The 19,592-nt window shown below is 38.5% G+C and overlaps 1 long non-coding RNA gene across 2 annotated transcripts in view; it reads right to left on the minus strand.

The window, feature by feature from the left end:
- The window catches only part of LOC109250257 (uncharacterized), a 129,234-nt gene that overhangs the window by 102,366 nt on the left and 7,276 nt on the right, over nucleotides 1–19,592 (minus strand). For both annotated transcript variants that reach the window (XR_002072950.2, XR_002072951.2), the window contains exon 2: nucleotides 2,615–2,724. This is a non-coding gene — a long non-coding RNA (uncharacterized LOC109250257). The remainder of the gene's footprint in view (nucleotides 1–2,614; nucleotides 2,725–19,592) is intronic.

The raw sequence follows: 19,592 nt of genomic DNA on the forward strand, positions 1-19,592 counted from the left end.
CATGAGTGGGGGAAGGACAGAGACAGAAAGGGAGACACAGAATCCAAAGCAGGCTCCAGGCTCTGAGCTGTCAGTACAGAGCCCCACGCGGGGCTCGAACCCACAGACCATGAGATCATGATCTGAGCTGAAGTCAGACGCTTAACCACTCGAGGCACCTAGGTGCCCCTAAAAATTTATGTTTTTAAAAATTAATACACTGGTTTGTTTAGAAGAAAAAGGTATTGTGTTTGTGAAAGGAGCACCACCTGAAAGATGTTCTGATAAAGAAGACTCAGTTTCCTGGGCCTGAAATATAGGCAGCCTCTCTCTCTCTCTCTTAAAAATAAATAAACATAAAAAAAACTTATTAACTATGATTATAGAGGCTTGGTAGTATATTATTAAATTTATTTGAAAAAATTGAAAAAACCAGTTCCCATTCCAAAACCATGCTGGCCTTTTATGTAACAGGGTATGCCAGTAATGTGTAACCTGAAATCTGCCTTAAAGAGCCCTACATGGCAAAATTAAAGTGACAGCTGAGACATTTTAGAGCTGAATTTGTCAGTCTTCAAAACAGTGTTTTAAAAGTAGACCAAAAGCCCCCAGCCCATTCACTTTCATGTTGTACTTTTGTTTCATCTGTCCACTTATCTGCGGGTATAATCCATCTTGTATAGTGAAATGTCAATTCTGATGATTTGTTTTAAAGAAAGAGTTGTGTCTTTTTGCAATAGCAAAAAAAAAAAAAAAAATCCTGAGTAGAATCAGGATAATGGCCTAATGTCAATTTTTATTCACAAAGCACTTCAATGTTCGACTTCTATCATCAAATCTACCGTGTTACATTTTACCCTTGAAAACTGAGATCAAAGATAAAAAAAAAATTATTAAACAGTCTTCATTCTTTTCCTTTTCGAAGAAAACAGAGGAAAAGAATTATTGAAACAAATCGTCAGAGTTGATATTACACTGTATAAGACAGAAGAAGCTGTAAGTATCACTCTTCAGGTAAATTTTATTGCTAAATAAAAAGGTTATGTTGCCTTATTTTCATATGGAAAACAAAACTTTAACTTTTATTTCAAATGATTATCTACTGGCATATGCAATTTCAATGTGGGAATTACAAGAAGAACCTTGGCTTACAAGGTTTAAACTGCCAGCAAAATATTGAAAAATTTAATAAATTAAGGTAAACTCTAAAAAAAAATCTAAATATACAGCAAGATTACTTTCTTCTAAAGCACAGAGAAATGATCAAACACAGACTTGTACCCCATTGCATTTAAATTGTGGTATCTCTGTCCCATAAATGCTCTCGGAGTAACCACCATCCTTCAGGACATCTGGGGTTTGCAATTTTTACTGGAAATGTAGCTTTAGGTAAGTTTTTTAAAATTCGAGAAAAAAGAATTTTTACTTCTAGCTCTAACACCAATAAAAAAGAGATTGAAAGAGCTCATACTGGGGCGCCTGGGTGACTCAATCAGTTAAGCATATGACTTCGGCTCAGGTCATGATCTCGCAGTTCGTGAGTTTGAGCCCTGCATCGGGCTCTGTGCTGACAGCTCAGAGCCTAGAGCCTGCTTTGGATTCTCTCTCACTCTCTCTCTCTCTCTCTCTCTCTCACAAAAATAAATAAACGTCAAAAAATGTTTAAGAAAGAGCTCATACTACTAAAAAACAGGGAGAGAAGTTTACTTGATTTCTTAATTGCATTAGTTTCCTAATGTAACCAAGCACCACAAACTGGGTGGCTTAGAACAGTCTCATAATTCTGGAGGCTAGAAAGTCTACACACAAGGCGTCTGTAGGATTATGCTCCCTTGAAACCTTCATTGCTTCCTGGTTTCCGGTGGAGGCCAGCAATCCGTGGTGACCCTCGACCTGCACCTGCAGCACCCCCAGTCTGTCCCTCTGTCCTCACCGGCTGTGCGTGTCTCATCAGAACGACGCCAGTCACATTGGAGGAAGGGCCCACCCTACTTCCGTATAACTTCGTCTTAATTAATTACATCTCTAAGGATCCTATTTCCATATAAAGTCACATTCTGAGATGTAACTTTCAATATCTCTTTTGAGGAACATAATGCAACCCATAATACCCACTGATCACCATTTTCTTCTTTAAATTTTTTTCTAAAATTTTTGAAAATGATAGTACAGAGGGTTCTCACATACCCCCACCTAGTTTCTACTGATGTAAATAACTTTCGTAATCATGACACAGTTTTCAAAACTAAAAAACTAACATTGGGAAAATTCTATTAACTAAGCTGTGGACCTTTATTTGTATTTCATTAATTTTTCCACTGATACCTGCTTTAAAAATTTTTTGTTGTTTTAGGATCCAATCTAGGAAATCAAATTTCATTTATTACATTGAGTTGCAGCACCAATCTGTGACTGTGTTTTAAGTCTTTACTTGATTTTTATGAACTTGGCATAGAGACTTTTGAAGAATACTGGGTGTTTTGTAGAATTCATCCGGATTTTTCTGATGTTTCCTCATAACTTCACTAGGATTATGAATTTGGAGGAAGGATATCACAGTGGCGAAGTACCCTGCTCATCACATCCCATCATGGGGTACATGATACCAACATGCCTTCTTCTTAGTGATACTAACCTGCGTGACTTGGGTAAGGTGCGGTCTGACAGATTTCTTCACCGTAAAGTTGCCATTTTCCCCTTTCTGTGCTCTTGTTCTTTGGGAGCAAATCCTAAATCCAGTCCACACTGAAAGGAAGGAAAAATGAAGTTTTACCTCTTGAAGGGAAGGGGAATATCAAAGAATTTGTAGACACAGGCCCAAACCAACACAGTCATCAGTGAATGTTTCGGGGTAGATACTCTGAATCTATGCAGATAACTTACCTCTCCTTAACGTTCTGTCCACTAATTTTATCTGCCCTCTGTGAATCTCGCCCATAGCAATTATTGCTGTGCTATCCAAAGGTAATTTTCTACTTTGGTTCTACCATATCCTTTTGAAAAGCAACTAAAAAATAATAATTCTGGCACAGCATTGAAGTAATTATATTAATTATATCTGTTGGGATGGTTGAGGACTCAATAAAATGTATTCATAGTGTTTTCTCTGAACTAACGTGAGCTCCAAGAAATAAAAGCCCATCACCACAGACCAGTTAGTGCATTAGAGCACTGAGTCATGCAAGGTGCTTTTAATGGTTCCGAGAGAAGGTGCACTGCCCTCTCTGACAGTGCTCATTTGCATACACATGTTTAATCCCAGCAGGAGGTGTGAATGCAGGTATCACCAGAGCAGAAATACAGGCATTCTCAGGTAAAAGCAGTTCTTCATAAACTTTATAACCTCATTCCAAACTCCAGTTGTCAGCTTACAGCTTTCAGGGTGACATCTTAAATCAGGAAAATGCCACACGTGTACAGTAACTGGTCTAATCTTTTTGGTAAATTGCTGCCTATGATTTTCAAAAACATAGTAAATTGCTGGCAACTGACATTGTGTCTCCCTGCGCGATTAACTTCACTTCTGCACAGTTAATAAATCAGTTTTAAATTATTCATCAGATCACCCGGTGTCTAGGCTTTGATTGACAACCATTGATTTTGGGGACCTGTAATTCTAACTTTTATACTGAGGCGAAATTTGCCAGCTGATTGTTTCCATTCTCTTCCAATGTAAAATTAAAACCGTAAGCAGAAAGATGGCAGTGTAGGAAGATCCTGAACTCACCTTCTCCCAGGGACACACCAAATCTACAGCTACATATAGGTTATTTCTTTCTGAAAAGGATCTGAATGCTCCAATGGCTGCTCTCAACAACAAAGAATAAAAGTGCCACATCAAATTGGGTGAGAGGCAGAGACACAGTCTGGTGCAGCAACACACAATAGGGTGCAATCTCACCAGACAGGTGTTTTCGCCGGAAGAGTGAAGAAAAGGTGTCCCACACTGGGCACCCTGGCTCCTGGAATCTGCACTGGAGAGGTGAGCCCTCAGGACACCTGGCTTGGAAAATCAGTGGGGCTGACACCAGGGGTCCCAAAGTGCTACCGGAAACCGAAAGTCCCCTTTTGGAGGGCTCATGTACCATCACACTCGCCCCTAGACCCAGTGGAAAAACATCATCAGCGTTTGAAAAATGTCTAGATTATATGTGAGGGTGAGTCAGCTGCTGATCTGGAAGGATCAGCTGGAGGTACAGGGGACAATTAAAATGCTCCCCCTTGGAGCATCTGGACAGCTCAGTTGGTTAAGTGTCCGACTTCAGCTCAGGTCATGATCTCACAGTTCATGAGTTCAAACCCCGCATCGGGCTCTGTGCTGACAGCTCAGAGCCTGGAGCCTGCTTCTGATTCTGCGTCTCCCTCTCTCTCTGCCCCTCCCCTGCCCATGCTGTTTTCTCTCTCTCTCTCTCTCAAAAAGTAAATAATAAACATTAAAAAAAAAATGATCCCCGGAGGCAGAGGTTCTGGCAGATGCCATCGTTGCACACTCCATGTAGTCTGCTAGCACAGGGGGGTGAGCTTGGGCATGGCACTCTTCCACCCTCTTGCTGGGATGGGTAGGGAAAGCGGTTGGGGCACTCTCTAAGGCAGGAGAATGTGGGTGGTTGTGGCGCTCCTGTGCTCCTTGGCTGGGGCTGGTGAGCCAAATAGCTGTGGCATTCTTCCACTCCCAGCCTGAAGCCAGTGCTTGTGAACAGACAAGGAACTCGCTTACTGCATTGTTGAAGCCACAGGCACTTGTAGTCAAGACATTTTCCTACTGCGTTTCCGGAGCCAGTGAGTGGCCCACCCACTACACCCTCCAGCAGCCTTGCTAAAGCCAGCAGGTAAAAGAAGTATACACAAGGGGCACCCCTTGATCGCCTGACCCTGGTGGACAAGAGACTGGTGTCTCTGCATGGGGCCTTCAAAGCTGGAAAGACAGTACTTGGTAGGCCAGCACCAGCAGGACACTGCACAGACAGAAATTTACTCAGCCTGGAGCTTCAGCCTCAGGGACGCACTTCAGGTTTCCCACACATGTAGAGGCTAAAGAGGCACTCCCAGGAAACATAAGCAGGGAGACACTATCCATGGCTCACTATAGCTCAGTGAGACTTCCCATAAAGGGCCTCATGCACTTGTCTGGAGCCTGATTTTTGCCAAGTGTCACCTAGGGGACGCCTCCAGATCTCCTGGTCTGGAGGTCAGCAGGGTTTACAATTGGGGGCCCATGACACTGTATATATTTACATACTTTATTTTTTAAATTTTATTTTTAATATTTATTTACTTTTGAGAGAGAGACAGAGCTTGAGTGGGGGAGGGGCAGAGAGAGAGGGAGACACAGAATCCGAAGCGGGCTCCAGGCTCCATGCTGTTAGCACAGAGCCCGACGTGGAGCTCGAACCCATGAACTGTGAGATCATGACCTGAGCTGAAGCTGGATGCTTAATCGACTGAGCCACCCAGATGCCCCATATATTTGCATACTTTAAATGCTGCTGCTTGAGGGTCTGGCTTCCAATCAGCCTGAAATTAGGTGCTAAATGAGATTCCTCCCCTTCGATCACTGACAGGTCTTGGCACATCCTCAACAAAACAACTGGACATACAAAAAATAAGTCAGGTAGGTTAGACAGTCATCAGGGTCCATGAGGCAACCAAGAGCCAGGGCAAGGTTGAATGAATCACCTACACGAGGCCACCCCTTCAAGACTGAGAGAGGTAGCTGTTTTGCCTCGTATATGGAAACAACAGAGTCAAGCAAAATGAAGAAAGAGAGCGGTATGTTTGAAAAGCAAGAACAAGATAAGACCTCAGAAAAATACCTTAATGATATGAAGAAAAATAACCTACACGAGAAAGAAGTAATGGTCATAAAGATGCTCACCAAATGTGGCACAAGAATGGACAAACACAGTGATATTCCTCAACAAAGAGACAGAAAACATAAGTCGGTACCAAACAGAAGCCACAGAGCTGAAGAATATAATAACTGACCTGAAAAAATACACCAGAGGGTTCAACAAAAGACGAAATGAAGCAGCAGAATGGATCAGCCACCTGGAAGAGAGGGCATTGGGACTCATCCAGACAGAGTACTGAAAAGAGAGAATTAAAAAAAAAATGTCGATAACTTAAGGGACCTCTAGAACAACATCAAGCATAACCACATGGCATTATAGAGGTCCCAGAAGGAGAAGAGAAGGAAAAAGGGGCAGAACAACTATTTGGAGACATAATGGCAGAAAACTTCCCTAATTTAGTTAAGGAAACAGACACCCAGGTCCAAGAGGCTCAGGGTGTTTCAAATAAGATGTACCCAAAGAGAACCACACCAAGACACGTAAAATGTCAAGTCAAAGATAAAGAGAGAATCTTAAAAGCAGCAATAGAAAAGCAAGTAGTTACATATAAGGAAACCACATAAGTCCACGAGCACATTTGTCAGCAGAAACTTTGCAAGCCAGATGGGAGCGGCAGGGCATATTCAAAGAGCCGAAAGGAAAAATCTACTTACGAATACTCTTCCCAGTAAGATTATCATTCAGAAGTGAAGAAGATAAAGAATTTCCCAGACAAGCACAAACTAACACTTTCACATTTCATTATTATTACTACTATTACTATTGTGATTAATTTGTCTATGTTTCTCATTATATAGAAAATTTCATGGGAATAGAAGCTGACCTTCTGGTATATTTTTATGTTCCTATTGCCATGCTTGTCAGCTCTAAATTAAAATCTGCATGTATAGATTGGGTTGTATACTACAGAAAAGCTCCAAAAACAATGGCTTAAGAGATATTTCCGCATAGGAAAGAAATCCAATATTACACAGTCTAGAGATGATATAACAGCTTCACAAAGATACAAGGTCCCAAGATGTCGTTCTGTCTTTCCATTCTATTATCTCAGTCGATAACTTGTCTCCTCAAGGTTATCTTATGGTCCAAGCTGCTCAGGCTCCAGCCAATCTGTTTCCCCATCTTTCCCTATATGATTGGTTTTATTGCCTCATCATTCTGCCTAACCAGCATTCTCAGCCTTGCTTTTTTAGAGTGAAGGATCTAGAACTCTTGTGGGCATCCTGTGACTGTCACCCCAGTAAATCACACATCAAATGCACAGCTACTCCAGTGCTTCTCATGTTCAAGGCCACTCCAAAGACTTAACTCATAATTTCTCATGCATCAATAAGAAACTTTCTCTGTGTAAAGAGAAAATTTTTAGATAAATGTGATTTTTGTCAAGTGAGATACAGAGGCAAATTTGTATAGCTAATTCAATGACTCTTTTTTTTTTTTTCCTTTATAATATCCCAGAAGGTAGTGTTCCATGTTCATGTCATAAGCTCTGTTCCTGCAAGGCTCTCCAGCTAAATGTTCATCATTTATTTAACTGTGGGGTAGTGTTCTTTGTTATTGTACAAAACTACTGGAAGGCATAAATTGGAAAACAGTAAGAGACATGCAAATAAACATGCTTATCAGGCTCTCTTCTATACTCTTAGGAGCACTAGCGAATGTCACCTAAAATTCATTTGGATTTTCCTCTTAATTGAAGTTTCTCAACCATGACATGGTATCCATTAAATACGTGAATTAACATCACAGTGGCAGAATCCATAATCTTAATGGCATTTACTGGTGTTCTATTTGTTCTACACATTGTTATTGTAGAACGACCTTACGTTCAATTTGTTCCATCAAGAATTCCACCCATACTGCTTGAATTTCCTTTATTAAAAAAGGTGGAGAGACACATTGTACTAGATGCTGTTAGAGCTGCCTCAGTCTACCGCTTAATGGTGTATTTTTGGCACAGTGTAGCCTCTCATATGTTGAGACAATTAAAGATTAAGACAAAAATGTTGCTTTTACTCATGAGTGAAGTGGATACATTTGGAGACTGTCACATGAGCAGAACCCCAGGAACACCAGGGAAGCTGGGTGACAGTGATCCCTTCCCAACCTCTCTCCTGCTTTAGTCTGGCTGAGGAAGATGAGAACCACTGCTCTATTCTGTCCCCTGCCCTGGGAGGGTCGGCGGGGGGGGTGGGGGGGGTGGTGGGGTGGGCAGAGTCTGGGAGAGGAAGTGCGGGGAGGGGAGGAAACCTGGAGCCAAAGCCACACGTGTGGTTTGCTTGCCAGCAGAGGAGATGTGAGAGCATGTATTAGCAACCAAATTTTAACAGCTAAAGTTGGTGCAGAATCTCTGCCTGGTGCATTAAGGAACCAGAAAGGGGGATTTGGCACAGAAGCATCAGAGAGGGAGTTACTGGAGAAAATGGAATCATTTCATGCTTATACTCTGGAATTGACACTATAACATAATTACACAGATGAAACACTTACTTTTATTTAAAATATTGTTTCTTATCATATGTTAATTGGAGGGAGACTATAGTATAAAATAAAAATGGCAGAGACAATATATTTTGGTGTAGTTATTCAATTATATGTGCACAGACCTGGTCAATACAGTGACTCTAACACAGAGTAATAAATGCTGTTACTATGTATAAAAAAAATTAACCCATCTGCTTAAAAAAATAAACAAAACCCACTGGCAACCACTAAAGACAGACATACCACTCATTAACAGCAATTCATGCAACCGAGGCTACAGTGATTACTTGAAAGTTTAGACTGATTCTGTTTATCATTAGACTGGGTTACCTAGCAGTAAATTAAATTAAATTTCCTGGTTTTCTCTGGAGAAAGCATTCCCCCAAATCTTTGTATTTGCATTAAACATCATGATAAGACACAATATAGATTTCAGCTTGCATACGGCTCTTCTCTATAAGCTCCAGAGGAAAAAAATTAGGTCACCATTTCAGTGACGAAATATTAGAACTTTATTTTTTAGAAATTATGTTCACTTACAACTCTAAGGTCTCTGGAATAAGAAACATAACTATTTTAAGCTGACTTCTCCTATTTTCTTTACTTTAATGGCATCCCTTGAAAAAGTACCATTTAGCAGTAAAAATAAAAATCAAGATCCACAGGCGTATGAATTTCTTTAGAATTAAATCAAAGGCAGGTTTAACTATACAGATCCTCAAAGCCTAGAGACATCTACCCCCATCACCTCCCTTCTGTCACTTCCTTCTCCCATCTATGTCTGAGAATCAAAATAGAAGAACAGGATATATATGATAGTAAATATCAGACCTACATAAAAAAAACTGGTGACCAAAAGTGTCTATGTATAAAAAAAAAAAGCCTACTTGACACTAACATTAGAATATTAAAGACATGATTTTTATAGTTCAAAGGAAGGCACAGACTTTGCTCAATTTCTAAAACTGTTTCTATAAATGCTTCTGGATCATTTCCTAGAGTAATTATTCTTAACTACAGGTGTTACCAGTTCCTAGACTTTCACTAGTGTCTTATTTCAAGATTTCTTTTGAGAGTTGCCCAGGTAGAAAGAAGTCACTCCTAGGAAAAGCTAAAAGTAAGTAGTAACTAGTAATAAATTAAAGAAATTATATCTATTTCATTAATTTAAAATTAAATTAATTGTAAGTAATAAATGTATTAAATAAACTGCATCTATATGAATACAAACAAAATATACAAAGCACAGCTGCCGAAGTTCAGTCTACTGAAAATAAAAAGGAACTGATGATGCATAAAAATGTTTAGAAAGTTTATTAAATATAATGGCTAGATTGTAGCCAGTTGGGAGGAAACTGGGATTTGGGTTTCCTAGCTTTAGAACTCTTACTTGGCTCTCTAAAGTATTTCCAATTCAAAATACCACGTGCAGCAGAAAAAAGAACCAAACTCTGAAATTTAGAAATTGAATCTTAAATTGGTATATCTAAACCAGTCGCATTTAAAGTAATTATTGATACAGATGGACTAATAATGTTCTCTTGTTTGTAACTGCTTTTTATTCATTGCATTTGATTTTTCTTTTTTCTCATTTCTGCCTTTCCTGGTTTTAAGTGAGCATTTTTTATGATTCCATTTTTATCTTTCCTAAGCATATCAATTACACTTATTTAAAAAATGTTATTGGTTTCCCTAGTGTAAAATACACATTTTTAATCAAAGTCCACCTTCAAATACCACTATAACTTAGCATGCAGTATAGTCAGTTTGTAACAGAATATTCCCAATTTCTCCCTCCTATCCCTTGTGAAATTGCTGATATTCATTATATTTTTCCATATACCAATGACATTGTTACGATTACCGCTTTAAACAGTTGTCTTATAGATCAACGAAGAATAAGAAAAATAAGGATTTTTAAAACATTTATTCTTTCTCTTTATGTGATACTTTCTTTATATAAGTCCAAGTTTCTGATCCATATCATTTTCCTCTTGCCTAAAGAACTCTTAATATTTCTTTTCTTCTACTTCTTCTTCTTCTTTTTAAATATTTATTCTTGAGAGAGAGAGAGAGAGAGAGAGAGAGAGAGAGAGAGAGAGAGCAGGCAGAGAAGGAGGGAGACACAGAATCCGAAGCAGGCTCCAGGCTCCAAGCTGTCAGCACAGAGCCAGATGCGGGGCTTGAACTCATGAACCGAACCGGAGATCATGACCTGAGCCAAAGTCAGACACTCAACCAAGTGCACCCAGGCACCCCAAGAACTCTTAACATTTCTTGAAGGGTGAGTCTGTTATCAATGATTTCCCTCAGTATTTGTTTATCTGAGAAAAAATTTGTCTCCTTTTCTCCAAAGTAATTTTGTTGCATATTGAATTCAAGGTTGAAAAAGAGGAAAGAAAAAAAAAAAAAAAAGAATTCAAGGTTGACGCTTTCTCCTTCTAAATAGATCACTCCACTCTCTTTTGCTTACATGTGTTCTGATGACAAGTCTTTGTTTTCTAGAGGTAACACTACACATATTTTTCATTTCCTCATCTTCTTTCAAGATTTCATCTTTAACTTTTTGCAGTTTGAATGGTAATATGACTAAATATTTGTGTGGCTTTTTGTTTTTGCTTTTAAAATTTATTCTGTTGGTATCATCTGAGTTTCATGGGTCTGTGGCTTGGTGTCTGTCTTTAATTTTGGAAAGTTCTTGGCCATTACTACTTTAAATTTTTCTTCTGCTCCCTTTCCTCTTCCACTTCTGATTTCTCAATTATGAATACGTATGTATACCTTGGGATAGTGTCTCACAGTTCTTGGATGTTCTATTTTTTTTTTTTTTAATGTTTCCTTTTCTCTTTGCATTTCAGTGTAGGAAGTCTCTATTGACCTATCTTCACACTTCTTGATTCTTTTCCCAGCTACTTAAAGTTTCCTAAGGACCATTCTTCATTTCTGTTACCGAATTTCTTTCTTTAGCATTCACTTTTCACTCTTGGAGTTTCCATCTTTCTGTCTGCTTTGCCCATCAATTTTTTTTTTTTTTTTAAATTTGAGAGACAGAGTGGGGCGGGGTGGGAGAGGGGTACAGGGAGAGAGAATCTTAAGTAAGCTCCACGCAGAGCTCACTCCCACATCCCTGGGATCATGACCTGAGCCGAAATTCAGAGTCAGACACTCAACTGACTGAGCCACCCAGGTGCCCCATACTTTACTCATCTACTTTTGTATGCTACTTTTATTCTTATAGCCCTAAATTATTAACCATGGTTATTTTCAATTCTCTGATCATTCCCACATCTGTTATATCTGAGTCTGCTTCTGATGACTGCTGTGTCTCTTCAGAGAGTAGTTTTTTGTTTGTTGCATGCCTTGTGATTTTTTTTAAAACTAGACACATTGGGGGCGCCTGGGTGGCTCAGTCGGTTGGGCGGCTGATTTCGGCTCAGGTCATGATCTCACAGCTCGTGAGTTCAAGCCCCGCGTCGGGCTCTGTGCTGACAGCTCAGAGCCCGGAGCGTGCTTCGGGTTCTGTGTCTCCCTCTCTCTCTACCCCTCCCACGCTCACGCTCTGTCTCTGTCTCTCTCTCAAAAATAAATAAACATTAAAAAAAATTAAAAAAAAAAAACTAGACACATTGTTATCAGATAATAGGAATTGAGGTAAACAGATCTTTCATTGGAGAATTTATATCAATGTGGCTAGGATTAAGCTGTGTTTCACATCTGCTGTAGTTATAGTCACCAAAGGCTTTGAATTCCTTTGGTGTCTTTGTCTCCTCTCTTGACTTGGCCCCCCTCTTTGTAATCAACTTCTGAGAGTCTGTATCTTGGCAGTTCTTTTAGCTGCAATCCACTGGTATTGTATTAGGAAGCTACTGGTATGGTGGTAAGGTGTTGGGGAGCGGAAGTGTTTGTAATATTCTAATTAAACCTAAGTCTTTCAGTGAAGACTGTCTCAGGACTGTGACCTCACAGTATTTCTGCTACTTTGTAGCTCCCACCCCACACTTCTTCCATTGCCTCCTCCCCTCCCTGGTTCCCAATCTATTTCCTCGAAGCCCTGGCCTCTGCTGACTAAGTTTCTTTCCTTCTTTGCTGAGATTGGAAGTCTGGAGGGGCATAGAGTGGGGAGGAATCCTCTGTCACAATCTGGGCATATTTTACAGTGGCGACTCTCCCCCACTCCCCACCTTCTGGAGGAAGCCCTTAAAGGGGTCATTCTCAGATCGTCACGTGAGAACCTGGTGGGTTTCCTGGAGGAAAAGTCCACGGAAGGGTGGGAGCCCCCTAAAACTGTGCTCTATCATTTAAGTGTTCCTAATAGCTTCTGCTCCAGGTAGGTAGATCTCTGTTCTGTCTCTGGATGTGCCTGTCTCTCCAAATGTGCCTGAAACCTCAGTTTTCTGATGGGTCCAATAAAAATCTTAATTTACGGTTTGTCCAGCTTTTCTTGTTGTACATTTGGAAGTGAACTTCAAAATCTTCTCAATCTATTAACTTTCTATTTACATTATCCAATTTTTTCAAACCTCCAGAGTCAGGAGCCTGGGTCATTTCTACAGTTTATGCTCTTCTAAAAGTAAGTTGCAGCAGGAAAACCTCCATTTTGAAGGCAACACGAGAGATGTAACACCTCACTTAACCAAATTGTGAACTACACATTTAAAAAAAAATAAGTGACAAAAAGCACAGGGAATAGAAATTTTCTGACTATGATGAGCCTCTGAGAATAATGGCTATAATTATGAATAGGTACAGCCCACAATGCACAGTTCTAATAATGGGTAGAGAATAAAACAAAAAAATAAATGTAATAAAACAAATACAATATTCTTTATAATTTTATTATCAGTTAAAAGTCATTTGTTATCATAATGGTTAGGAAACAATAATATAATCCATGTGTCTACATAGTGAAAATTTAGGAAAGCAAGAATTTATGGACTTTTCTGGGTAAGTAAAATAAATGAAAGAACTATTGTATCTAATGTGGTGACTTTTTTCCAAGGAAATTATCATTCTCAGTCATCCGAGCTATAATTAAGTTCTCTGGAGCACAGTTCCTTTATCTTGGTGAGCTCTAAGATTTCTATCTAAGGCTAACTTGAGTGAAGGATACCAATGCTCTCTAGTATATGAGGTATTTTCTATGGCAAGAAGAGTCATTAATAAAAAATCACCTGTGATGTCAACAGATTTACAGGTTGCTGCATTTGATTGGAAGCCTTTCCTTCATCATGGAAATTTGTATTAATTTATTCATCCTAAACTTATTCATTAAGATTCCATGGCCTGTGTTAGTTAATATTTTTCACCACATGATCCACAGACAACACGTTTTCCACTTCTGTAAAATGGACCAAAAAAAAAAAAAAAAAAGAAAACAACACCCCAAAACAAAAAACAAACTTTACTAACTTAAGTCCAAACATCTGTTTTTAGAACTGGCTTTCTATCTGGACTATGGAAGTGCTGTCATTCACTATCTCCAGCCCTGACAGTTTATTAGTATAATGTATTTTGGTATCATGGGTGGCCATATAAAAATTTGCATAATGTTATCTGTTATAGCAGGAGAATCCTCAGAAAACAGTAATCAAGTGAGCATTCAGGATCAAGTAATATTTTCAGGCCAGCAAAGCACTTTAAAAATTAATGTAATTTTACTGGCAAATACTGAAAGTAGAAACTATTGAACTTGGAAATTGAAAGATCGTAGGGGACCTTATAAAGAGAACACTTTTCTGAGTGCACCCTGTCTGTTTCTTCTTAGAAGATTCAAACCTAATTGACCTTTTGATTAGTGACCTGTTTTGTATATATGCCTTTCATCCCCACATTTTTCTTCTTTCTCTTTTTCTTTTCTTTTTGTCTTATGTACCGTGTGAATTTCCCTTTGAGGCACCTGGAATGTTTTAATTAACCTATTTTTCTCTGGAAGTAGGTAGTCTCTCTAAAATTAAGTTGATCATCCTGTTTATCACAGTTTATCATCTATTCATGTGGAAAAAGCACACTTACAAGGTATTATAACACATGTTATTGTTAATGTAGTAATTGAAGATAATATAAAGAAAACGCTGATTTGATGAACAAATAATGACTTTGGAAATATGTAAATATAATAAAACCTCAAAACAGTAGCCCCATGTTTAGTTTTTCCTGCTGAAGTGGGACTTGCCTTCCAAGGTATCTTCATGTACACTTTTAAGTGAATTCTTATCAGTATGACTATGGTTCCAAATGGGTAAGTGATGCATTGTTTTAAACATTCTTGTTATTAAAGCAGGAAAAGGAATTGAATAAGAATGTTAGCACAATATGCATAGCAAATTGGTGTCTCAGTTTGAATAAATTCTGAAAAATATATGTATTACATAGGATGGCATCTTTGCATGTTTTTAGGTGGAATATTTACCGACCAATAACCGACTATTTTATTGTGGTGATTCCTATTTTTTTTAATTTTCTTAATGTTTGTTTATTTATTTATTTATTTATTTATTTAGAGAGCATGAGCAAGGGAGTGGCAGACAAAGAGGGAGACACAGAATCTGAAGCAGGCTCCAGGTTCTGAGCTGTCAGCACAGAGGGTGATGCAGGGCTCAACCTCATGAACCATAAAATCACGACCTGAGTTGAGGTCAGAAGCTAACCGACTGAGCCACACAGGCAACCCTCATATCTCTAATTCTTGATCAGATAGCAGAGAGCAGCCCAGATGCACCCTTACATGTCAGTCTATCTAGCATAATGTCAGTAGAGCATAGAGGATTTTCATGCTTTCTACAGAAGCAGTAAATGATTGCCATGCAAATATAAGAGCAGCTTGTGCTGAATTTTTATTTAAGCAATTTAAATATTTTCCTGTATACAGCACAATTTGTCATTGTAAAGAAGAGCCTAAATGGCATGATTAAATAAAAAGCCATATCTATTTTTAAGCTTCTCATTTCCAACTATAGTAGTCAGATGTATGCTGTTGTTCTAAGTCACTCTTGAAGCTTTCTAAGTACCATGAAGTGCCTCTCTTTGCCCTTATGGTTTACACCTTAGCAAATCTGCCTTGACCAGCCCTGATTCTTTTTTTTTTTTTAATGTTTATTTATTTTTTTTTTCTTTTCTTTTTTTTTTTAGAAGGCTTTGTAGCTTTATTTTTTTTAATGTTTGTTTATTTATTTATTTATTTATTTAATATATGAAATTTACTGTCAAATTGGTTTCCATACCACACCCAGTGCTCATCCCAAAAGGTGCCCTCCTCAATACCCATCACCCACCCTACCCTCCCTCCCACCCCCCATCAACCCATGGGGGAGGGGAAGGAAAAAAAAAAAGAAAAAGAAAAAGAAAAAAAAGGAGGTTGGAGTGGGAGAGAGCCAAAGCATAGGAGACTGTTAAAAAATGTCTATTTATTTTTGAGAAAGAGAGTACGTAGTGGAGGTGCAGAGAGAGGGAGACAGAGAATCCCAAGCAGGCTCCACGCTGTCAACACAGATGCCCCACACAGGGCTCGAACTCACTAACTGTGAGATCATGACCTGACCCATGACCACGACATGAGATCATGACCAAGAGTTGGATGTTTCACTAACTGAGCCACCCAGGTGTCCCGAACCAGTCAGTACAGATTCTTATAGAATCTAACAAAGACTCCAGTGAGGCCTTTTTGTAGTAAGGGGCATTTGACTTGGTGAATCAGCAAGAAATCCCCAGAGGATTTCCTCTAGAACAACCCCCCTCTCCCAGAGGTGGTTTCTGTTAGTTCTATTATAAGTACCGTGCAGTTACAACCTGTCAGCATTTCTCACGTCCGTGAATGTGTTAGTGAACCCCATACCCTAAGTTTAATATCTGTAAGCTAATATTTCCCTTTAATAATGTGTTGTTATTTAAAAATTGCCCAATTGTCTTCCATCACATGCAGATTAGGAAGGAATTTCAGATTTTATGAATAAAATGATTACATCCATTAAGTTTTGTGTTATTTCGGCACATTTTGCATCTCGTCATTTGAATTTATTTACCTCTATGAAACATGATTTGAGATAGACTTCAAATTAGACTAGAAAAGGTATGTCCTGTGGACCTGGTGACATAGGACCTTTCTCTTCTGTGACTAAATTCTTCAGTATAAGTTCCAGTTTCCTGAGACGCTCTCCCTCTTCCACCCACTTCTGTTCTGTCAAACACCACAAACACAGGACTGCTGTGCATAGGCGACAATTATTGAAGACTTGTAATAAAAGAGAAATGGCAGAAGAGCACTTTATGAGTAAGAACTTAACTCGAGCATTAGATTCAGAGAGCCGTGACCATCTTCTTTACAGGAAATTTATCACGGGTCATTTTTTCCTCAAAAGATCCCATGCGTCACCATTTTAACTGCCCCCCTACCATTTGGTTCTACCCTCCCTGCCAGCCTACACCTCCCCTCCCTTTGCTCAGGTTCTGCCACATGAATTTCCAACATTTCAAAACCCCAAATATCCAGTCTTCCTCCATTCAGTAGGAACACTGGTCCACAATGGGAAAGTGTCTCCAGTCATAAAGTCAGGGTGACCTATCTTGGATATCACATTGGGTATTTTTCTTCTTTCAAGATTCACATTCCTCAGCTGCCTGATGTTCAATGCCTGAAAACAGTTACTTTATATACGTTTTTTCAGTTTTGCTGTTATCTTCACCACAAGGACAACTCCAGTATCAGTTAACATGTCGTAGCCAGAAGTGTCTGTCTATACTTTAAGGTTTTCAATTACGGTGATCATGTGGTAGGTTGAACTTACACACTGACTTTGTTTTTGTTCTACATAATATAAAAATTTCTCATATTATTATAAACTCAAAATGTTTTTTTTAAAACTCAATTGTTTTTAATCATTTCATAAATCAAGTAGATAATTTTCTTAACTGTTTTGCTATTTTCTACCAATTGTGTTGCTTCTAAATTTATTATAATGATTTCTTACCTTTGCTACTTTGGTAGTAAAAAAAAGTCTTTTTTAAAAATTTCAATTCTTTGAAATGGATTGAAAATATTTTTAGCACTCTTATCTTGAAATAGAATTATTGAACCACTATATGAATCACTGCATGTCTGGAACTAATAGAATTATAGTGAAATTTTTAAAAAAAGAAAATGTTTTTACAGGCCAGCATACAGTTTACCTTGGCAAATGTGCTATGCACACTTGCAAAAATATGTAATCTTCAATTGTTGCATGTATTGTCCTATAAATATCAATTGGGTCATGGTAGTGGGATAATATTGCTCAGATCGTCGTTGCTTCATTGATTTGTGTGTGTGTGATTTGTGAGGGGCAAGGCTCCTGCTCTGCCCGCATGCACATGTGCACTCTCTCTCTTAAAATAAAGAAAAAAAAGAAAGAGAGGGAAATAAGTATTGTTATTCTAAGCAACCAAGCTTTAGGTGTTTGTTTGTTTGTAGCCACAATTCTATCAATTGTTGAAAGAGACGTGTTAAAATTTTTAACAGTGTTTGTGGAATTGTCTCTTCTGTCAATCTTTGTTGCACGATTTTAAAGCTCTGCTCTCAAGTGAATATAGATTCCTCACTGTTTCGTGTTTCTGATTCTTCTATCAGTACTCAATGTCCATGTTATATCTGATACTTCTTTTGCCCTCAGTCTATTTTACCTGATTTTGACATAACTGATACCGACATAATTGATTTTCTTTCTAATGCATACTGTTTGCATGTGGAGCTAGGGGTTTCCTTGATTATGTATATTGTTGAATATCTTCTTATATACCAAATAAGCAGCTCATTTTTAAATATCTGATAATTGTGCATTTTTAACATTTTTACCTTTAGGTAATAGAACGTTTTGTTTGGTTGTACTTAACTCCTCTGGAGTTTAATTTTGCAAACAATTGTATGAACAATATTTACTTAGAAGTCTTCCCCTTGATTTGTCATACTTTTTACATAATATAGTACAATTTTTAGGGCCTTTCTCTAAAGATGTCTATTTGGTTTCATTGATTTTTGTATATGCCATCAGTACTGTTTTAATTAATTTAGTTTTGGAAGTACTTTAATATATCATAGGTTTTATCTATGTGTCTCTTTTGCTAAACTTTCCATAATGTTTTCTATTTTCCTACCCAAATAATCTTTACAATATCACTAATGATATTCTAAAAATACATATTAATATCTGTGCTCTAATACGTCTCATTCCACATGTTCTTTTTCGGATGTGATGTTGACACTCCTCACAAAAGCCGAATTCCCTGTTCCCTCCTCCTGTGTGTGAATGCTAGGACTATGGTGAAAGCGACACTATGTAACACCTGAAGCCACATAAATCTTCTTCCTGGTTCCCTTTTTCTCTCTCTCAGCTGACACACCTTGGAATCCCTGAGGGCACAGTTTGAAAGATCACATGGAGAGACGATACAGAGAATGGGAAAGACGGCCAAGGAGCCCCAGCTGCTGCTTCTTAGCTCACGTGTCACATGCATGAGTCACAAGTGATCGTAGCCCCACCGTTCCAGCCACCCTGGCACCCAGTGGAACTAACACAAAGTATTCCTATTGAGCCTTGCCTAGGATGCAGATTGAAAGGGAAATGAGGAGGCACCTGGGTGGCTCAGTCAGATCGGCATCTGACTCTTGGTTTTAGCTCAGGTCATGATCTCACAACTCGTGAGATTGAGCCCCACATTGGGCTCTACGCTGACAGTGCAAAGCCTGCTTGGGATTCTTTCTCTGCCTCTGCCCTTCCTCTGCCTACATGCACATACACACACACATTCTCTCTGTCTCTCAAAATAAATAAACTTAAAAAAAAAAGAATGAGAAATAAGTATTATTATTTTAAGCAACTAAACTAAGCTTTGGGTTTTTTTTTTTTTAATGTAGCCACAGTATCCAAAACCATATATGCATATTTTGTTTTATATTCATTATATTTAACTTTTACAATAATTAGGAAATGGCTGACAGAAAGTTGTTTCATAGAAATCCAGAAAAGGATTTGAGTGACTCTGTCAAATGCCTATGAAGGATCATGTAACATGAGAACTAAACCAAAGTCACAAACACTTGAGGTCCACTCAACAGCCATCCCCCCCTTACCCTTCTTATGAAGAATACTCTTACTTTTTCAGATATCAGCCCTGTGCTGTGACCTTGTTCTAAATAAAATGCCTACTTCCGGTAAACCTTTGCAGATTCAGGACACAAGTCTGTCTTTTCCCAAATTAATCATGGTTATTGTATTTATTTCCCTTGCCTGGCTTGGGAATGTGCATATG

Source organism: Panthera pardus, unplaced genomic scaffold, assembly GCF_024362965.1.
Source record: "Panthera pardus isolate Hobbes unplaced genomic scaffold, ASM2436296v1 HiC_scaffold_7, whole genome shotgun sequence".
Lineage (NCBI taxonomy): Eukaryota > Metazoa > Chordata > Mammalia > Carnivora > Felidae > Panthera > Panthera pardus.